Below are 6,550 nucleotides of genomic sequence, written 5' to 3'. Positions count from 1 at the left end.
AAATATTTCTGAATATTAATATATATCTTTTAATTTAATCATGCTGTGAGTAAATATGGATGGTAGAATGTGTTTTGTGGGGGGTTTTATCTTTAATTTGAGCCCAGAGTGAAGTCCCTGTGTTGAAGCATTTAGAAATTACAGTGTTTTAGACAAAGTGTACAGTCTGGACATAATTGTACAGGTGTACAAATATGAAAATGAGACATGCTGGACTGTACTATTTGTCAAATATTCATATTCTATGCTACTGTTACCAAATTTGAACTGGTAATAGTTGGGAATTAATATTTTAGCCCAGTAAAAATTGTTTATTGATGTCTCATTCCCTTTGTATTCTTTCATACTTCATTAATAAAATAATAAAAATTAAGGGAGAAAAATATCTTGATTTTTGTCTATTTTTCTTCAGAATAGTAAATACTAGTTACCGGTACAAAGAATATGACTGCTGAAGTTAAKATTTAAGATTATTAGCTTTAAAAAGAGACCAAGCATGTAAATCTACTTGAAAGGGTTCAAAAGCAGTACTTRATTTAATTTGTGTGTACTTTTTAAGGTGTTTTATGGTATTTTATGCCTGAAGGTTAATGCCACAGTTTAGCTGCTGCTTTATGCAAGCAGTGGGATTGTTAAATCTTCAGTCAAATAAATATAAATTTTGATTCTCTAGCAGCTCCAATCAACAAGTTCTTTGAACTGTTCCAGACAAACCACTGCTTAGTCAGTCTGATGCGTGTTTGTGTCTCATCAGGGGACAGCCGGACTCGTGATAAGCCGCCACCAGACAGGATGGATCCCATCTCGTCTGCAGGTTTTACAGACGCCGCGCCCAGTCCAAACACAGACGAGCAAATGGAAACCTTCGCACGAGAGCATTTTGTGTACATAAATACATGGGCGCACTCTGCATCCCCAGCTGCTGCAGCCTTCGCAGCTGATTCACCGATGCGTCTTTGAAAATGAGGGCCGAGGACTGAAAGGCTTTTATTTTAGGACGGTCACCGACCGTAACTGTGCTGGCGAAGACACTGTTATTAATGCTAGCGTCTCAGCTAAAGCAGTGACACGTGGTCATTTGAAATATACTTCTCAGCTTATCTTCCAAGAGGTGATGCTTTCAACTGTAAAGGGGACATATCATGTAAAATCCACTTTTTTAGCTGTTAAATACATTTTGTTGTGTACTTAGGGTCTCTGGGAGTGCAGAAAAGTTGAATTCTCCTAGTGCTGCAAAGATAACTTTATATTGTTTGGGTCATTTTTTTAGCCCATTCAGTTTTCTCTATTTTCTATGATGTTTTCTGAACTATTACGTCACATTATCTGCGACAGAACTGCCAAATAAGGTCTGAACTTACCAACTACAATTTTCTCGTCTTCATTCTCCTCTGGCTCTGGGTCAGACTCCGGCTCCAACATGTAAGGCTGGATGGACAAGTCTTCTGTTGTTGACATCTTTTAATTAAATTGTAAATAAAATGTTTCCGCACGCTATGCTAAACKCTTCTCTCAAACCGGAGTGGACCGGTCCGGAAGCCGGAGGGGGGCGGGGCTTGATGCGCTTTAAAGACTTCGAGACGCATCAGAAAAGGGGTGAAAGATGGGCTGGTAAAGTTAAAATAAGGAGGAATTAAGACCAAAGCTTTGTAGTTCTACTTTATAGACCTCAACTGAATGATTTAAAAGCATGATATGTCTACTTTAATGCAGAGCTGTGCAATTTTCATTCATGTTTTTCATGCAAATAGGACAAAAATGCATGAAGACCTCAATAAATACACATTTTTCTATGTTGTAGTAAAGAAAACTTGGTGTACATTAATGAGATAAATTATCTCCTTCACCCACAGTTTTAAGCTTTCAGTCCTCAATACTGCAGTGGGAATAAAGTATTTTCATTTAATAATAAACTTTGATTAAACTGATAGWGCTAAGGAAGTCAGTAAATTTGGAAAAGTCTATAAACATCCAGATTGTCATATTTTCATTAGAGGCTGGTTGTTTCAGTGTTTCTTTTAATCTGAAGAGAAAATAACATGTTTAGGAATGGAACGCTGTGTTTTAGTCCACGCTTTTTAGTTTTGAATGAGTCGCTCTGTTCAAACACTGAATATTTTTTCCTCCCTGTGTTTTATTGTGCCCTTTTGACGTACCAGTTTACACAGCACTTAAATCAATCTGTATTACGAGGTGGAGTGCGCAGCGGTGTAGACAGATGGAAAATCTCCAAGAGCTCCAATTTGGCAACTTTCTGGAGATGTCAGCTCTCCCCTAAACAAAGTGGAAGGCTTTCCACTGGGGCTGCCTTGTGTCATGCACAGCTCTAACTCATCAACATCACGCCAAAAAAAAAACACGCCTCTCCTCTGACCTCCTCCCTCCTCATCCTAAAGACCTAATTACAAGTCACGTTATTAGAACGTAACTTTGATGCAGACAGTCTCCATGTCAAGCTGGTGTACTGAGCCAACTAATCCCTGTCAMGCTAAATGAGTACCTGCTTTGATAACCTTTGATTTGTTGAGGTCAGGACAAGCTCTCGTCCAATCACAGTGAAACTTTTGTGTGAGGCCAACAACGTGCTCTTTCAGAACCACCAGGGTTTGAGCTTTTCTTTATTACAATGTGAGAGCCCTCTCTCTTCGACAGCACCCTGAGGTATTAGGAATTAGGGCTTTACAGGCGAAAATTGAGTTGGCCGGATTTTTATTAATGTACAGCCACATTTTGGCTTTTTGCGTGGTTTCATTTTAACCTCCAGTCCTTGTGGACCAGGAAAAAAAACTCACCACAGACTCTGCTTGGATTTCAATCATTCTACTCTAAAAGTGTGTTTGGAAATGGTAAATTCTTATAAATTAGGTTGTTAGATCAGGCTTTAATAACTGTGTCTACAATAACCGAGACTTATGGGCTACTTTAAAAACAATTTTGAGGTTTAATCTTTGAGGATTTTATTAGTTAAAATGATGTTAACGGCTCAAAGTTTACAGTGAAAGTTAAAGGAAGGAATGCGTACTGCCTGCTAAGATTATCTTATAATGAAAAAAGATGGAATTACAAGAGTTTTGGTCAAATCTTGTAACAGATATTAAGCATGATAACATGCAATATTATGAGATGGGATTCTTAGCAATTCCCACACCAAACTTTATCGATAGCTGTAAAGCATTTTTGTGTTGGTTATGGTTGATTAACTCTGGCAGCCACCTTGAATCAGACAAAGGAAACAAGACAAACTCAAGAAAAAACATTTCTACTCGTCCTTTGGCAGCAATATGTTAATAGAAAATATAGTAACAATAAGTAGGTGCACTCTCAATTCTAAGTGTTCGATTCTAATAAAGTAAAAATGATCTTGTTTTATATTTATGATCTCAAACAAATGAGCTAAACTAACAAATCTTGTTTTACTAATCACGTGCTAGTTTTCTGTTTGATTATTTTAACATATTAATAATAAAAATCATATTTATTGATTTTATATTGATTGATATTCTTTATTTCAAACAAATGAAGTAAAATTAAATAAAATATAAACAAGWATAGATATACGCATGAATACACAAGTGTAGAAAACATGTTGTACAACACAAAAATCATCAGTTGTTTGAACTACTTCTTCAAAAAGGAGTGAATAGAAAGTCACACTTTCATTCCCGCCACCACTTTATAGTATTTATCATTCTTCAATATATCTTTATATCAAAATACATGTTAGAGTATATTATATCAACAGCTTAATTAATACTTACATAGCCTTGTCAATAAACACGCACTGTATCTGATCTTACACCGAAAACACAATATTATACTATATTTATCTGAATCAACTAATGATATCCCAAATATTTTACTATTTACGTATATCCTTTATCTTCCACAAATTTTAAATGCAGCCTTTGTTGATCATAAATCACTAAAAACTTTGTAAAAAAAGTGTTAAACAAATGTGGACCATTTAGTAGTTTTTCTCTTCTGCAGCAGCAGGACTTGGACGCCTCGTCCTCATTGAGTTGACCATGAACGTCTCCATATGCCAAAGTGTTCTGGAGCCGAATATGTGGGCATTTGGAGCTTGGACTATTATCGGGCCATCCAACAAAACAATGATCAGAAGCACAGCAGAAAGACCACGACTGAAATGTTGTACGAGGACTTTAAGACAGCTGTGCTCATGACGGTGCCTGAACACTTTCAATAAGCTGCAGTGATGTAGTTAAAGTCATTTAAGGTCTTTGAAATAACACGAACCTTCGCGAGGACTGGTTTTTACTGTTTTGTTAAAAAAAAAATTTAAATATCATTGAAGTGTGTACTTTTACCATCACTGCGTACTGTGAAATGTTTGGACAGTTTGAGCTGATTGTACAGATTTGCGTCTTTCAGCAGAGGCAAGCAGCAACGGTTTCAGACCCTTGGTTAGGAGTCCTTCGAGAACACTAAGACGTAATGGGCAGAAAGCTGATGAAACCACCGTCCCCCAGCAGCCCTGTTGCCGCTGTGTAAAGCAGGKGGGTTGGTGTGTGAAAGCAGCGAGCGCATGGCTAAAGTATTCATTACGGTGCGTTGTAGTCAAACACGAGACAAACCGATTCTACGAAGAAACATCTCCGTCTCCATTCAGTGTTTCAAGCTGCCCACTGGTCAAATGAGAAGCAATGGAAAAAAAAACTGAATCTGAGAAGATCCAAAGGACCAATTTCATTTCGAAACTTAATCCACCAGAGCACGGGATTTGCATAGCTAATTAGATGACATCGTACCCCGCCCTCCTTTGAGCTTGGCTTTGTAATGACAGCAAAGGGAGGCTGAGCCCCTCGCAAAGACCTCTGAACTGAGCCGATCGGGCTAAATGAAGCACCATGTTTCTAATGTAAACCGTTTTGCAGCTCATCACCACACCTAAGTGTCAGCTCAGGCTCTGGTGGTTTTATGTCATGGCTTTTAGAGCAGTCACAGCTGGCCTACTTTCACACCAAAGGGACTTCTTGGTTGTATTCTTCGTCTGCGTTGAATGTTAGGATTAGCGGGGTACACTAGATTAGGCTGTTTTGCGTTCCATCTAAGGGATGATAACTCGTTCATATTTTGGTTTTACACCCTAAAGAGGCCATTATAATGCTTTTGGTTGGTCTTCAATTGAAATTAAGCAACGTCTGCCTAAATATTTCTTCTCTATCAAAGGTCCAGAATACATTTATTTAAAGAGTCAGTAAAAAGAGGGATGAACGTCCTCCAGCAGTGTCGAACATGTTGAAAAACATTGTTTTCCTGAACAATGATGAACGCCGAAGTGAGAATAATGCAAGTTCATTTCAGCACAGTCACTGCTGGTGGGTCAGAGGCAGACGGCATGCATCATGTGTGAGTCTGAGAAGCCAAATGGGCATCRCTCCATTTCTGGCATCCTGCGAAGCTTTACACCTAATTACCCCTAAATGCTCTTTGGAGCYAGTCTCATAATCATAATAGAAATAATAACAGTCTGATGCATAATGTAAACGATGACAGGGAAAACCAATATTTCGAAGCGAGCAGGAACGGATAATGGGAGTTCAGGAGTTCACCGGGAGCATTAGAAAATAAAAATGTCTGTGTGCTTAGGCTGCAGCTCCCATTCCACATGAGCGATGTGTTTCCTATTGATTTTCAATATTGTGTCCTTGTTTGATGACATTTTAATGATCCTACAAGTGGATAAAGACAGATGTTTACCCTAATCTGTCTCCCCATGTTAACACAGATCAGACGCAAATTCCAAAGAGTCGCGTCTCCTCGGTTTGTATCTGCGTCTTTCTAATAAATAAAAGCCGTGTTAAAAGCACTCCTAGTCCTGCGGTGGAGTTTCGTTGTCACCATGTCTGCCTCTGTTCTCTGTCTTCCGTCTATTTTCACTGTCAGTCTTTCCCATGCTTTTAAACTCCCCTCAGAGTCTCTGGTGTCTCCGACGCACTTTACGCTGTGTGTTTTCTTAATCATCCGCAAATTAGCCCCTCGCCGCCGATAAAAAATCCTCAAATCCCTTCTGCTTCCACCGCCCTGTCCAGCCGCCGAACGGCGAGGGGCGGAGGAGGTGGGGTTTGAGTAAGTGCCGCTGGAAAACTCTGGCTTAATGTTGTAATTTATTTTCACTGCGCTAGAGGAAAATATGCACTGTTTTTGTTTGTGGATGTGTTCAAAGTCCCACAATGCAGGGGTTGTAAAGCCCCCCCACCCCCTTCTCTTTGCAGTTAATTCCAAGTTCAACATGGCTTCCTGTAGACGACTGTGTGTGTTTTCCTACGTGTGTGTGTGCTCTGTTGACTGGCTGTACGCTGCTTGCCAGTTTCTATGTGGGCTGTAGACATAGGATTCTGACAGTATGATAACCTCGGCCAAATTRATCACAGTTTTACGACATTAAAACAATATTTTTTGAATGTATCAAAGATTTACTGCTGCCTAATTAATATTAGTTATACTGCTTAATAATGAATATATGAGATCGTAGCCTACTGTTCTTTTTTAAGGCTGATGATGATTATTTTGACATCAGTCTAACTGA

The 6,550-nt window shown here is 38.9% G+C and overlaps 1 protein-coding gene across 1 annotated transcript in view; it reads left to right on the top strand.

Annotated features, from left to right (window-relative positions):
• LOC106535267 (heparan sulfate glucosamine 3-O-sulfotransferase 3B1) overlaps nt 1-6,550 on the top strand; it is a gene marked incomplete at its 5' end in the record, with an annotated part of 109,381 nt that overhangs the window by 6,885 nt on the left and 95,946 nt on the right.

The sequence above is a fragment of the Austrofundulus limnaeus genome, unplaced genomic scaffold (genome assembly GCF_001266775.1).
Source record: "Austrofundulus limnaeus strain Quisiro unplaced genomic scaffold, Austrofundulus_limnaeus-1.0 Scaffold7, whole genome shotgun sequence".
Lineage (NCBI taxonomy): Eukaryota > Metazoa > Chordata > Actinopteri > Cyprinodontiformes > Rivulidae > Austrofundulus > Austrofundulus limnaeus.
The sequence above is the reverse complement of the archived record's forward strand: the minus strand, read 5'-3'. Positions and strand labels throughout refer to the sequence as shown.